Source organism: Formica exsecta, unplaced genomic scaffold (assembly GCF_003651465.1).
Source record: "Formica exsecta isolate Colony F162 unplaced genomic scaffold, ASM365146v1 scaffold921, whole genome shotgun sequence".
NCBI classification, from domain to species: Eukaryota; Metazoa; Arthropoda; class Insecta; order Hymenoptera; family Formicidae; genus Formica; species Formica exsecta.
Window position 1 is genome coordinate 21296 of NW_021853689.1, and position 1445 is coordinate 22740.

A 1445-nucleotide genomic window follows, 5' to 3' on the forward strand; every position below is an offset into this window, starting at 1 on the left:
TGGACACCGTATGACACACGTCAACGCTCTTAGTAGTCTCCAAACATACGTGGATTCTTTACCACTCGAAAGAGAGTTAGAATATAAACAACTGCAAGATGTACAGTTGAAAAACATGGCACAACAATTAGAATATGCAGATAACAATAAATTCGAATTAATCGAGGGACTAATTTACAGAAAGGCGTCCGACCGTCCACGTTTTGTCGTACCAGACTCTATGATAAGTAACATAATAAGAATTTACCATGACGAAATGGCCCACTGTGGCTTCGAAAAAACGTACCAAGGAGTACTCGCTTCTTATTGGTTTCCGTCGATGAGAAAAAGAATCTACGACCACATAGACAATTGTATTATATGTCTTACCGCTAATTCTTCTCAACACACGCGAGAAGGAGAAATGCAAATTAATACACAATCCACAAATCCGTTCGAGATATTACATATAGATCATTTCGGCCCACTGCAACAGACAGAAGATGGTCTAAAACATATTTTAGTTTTGGTAGACTCATTCACGAGATTCACATGGCTTTTTCCCACGAAATCGACAGGATCGAAAGAAGTGATCAATCACTTGAGACCTTTATTCAATGTTTTTGGTAATCCTCGAGAAATTGTATCCGATAGAGGAACTGCTTTCGCGTCAAATGAATTCGCTCACTTCCTGAGAACACTACAAATTAAACACCGTCAAGTGGCTGTTGCGGCCCCATGGGCTAATGGTCTCGTAGAAAGAGTGAATAGATTCCTCAAATCCTCGCTCAAAAAATTAGTTGAAACACCAAGCGATTGGAGCACGCAATTAGCTCGAGCACAATACGTTATAAACAACACTAGACACTCAGCGATCAAAAATTCTCCAAGTAAATTACACCTAGGATACGATAACCGGAATAACACTGATAGAAAGCTTACAGAGTTAATTAAACAAATAGCAAACATAGATAATAATGCAGAGAGAGAATCGGATTATAAAAAAGCTGAGGAAGCAACTAATCTATTACGCGAATATAACAAAAGATATTACGACAGCAAGCACGCGAAACCAAGCAAATATAAAGTCAATGAATATGTAATGATCAGAGATCTTCAAGTAAAACCTGGTCAAAACGCGAAATTGAAGCCTAATTATAAAGGGCCGTACATGATTACAAAAGTATTGGATAAAAATAGGTACGTTGTACAAGACATACCAGGCTTTAACATATCCTCCAGGCCTTATAATTCAATTCTCTCGCCAGACAAACTGAAACCATGGATAAAACCACTATAACAAACTAGTATAAGGATAACAAAGACTGAAATGTACAAACACTTAAAAAATAAGTCAATTAATACATCCAAAAGATTATATTAAGTCACGCGAGACGAGTGACTCGTCAGGATGGTCGAGCTGTAAGATAGTAGTAACATTAAAAACACCCGTTATCAATAATGTG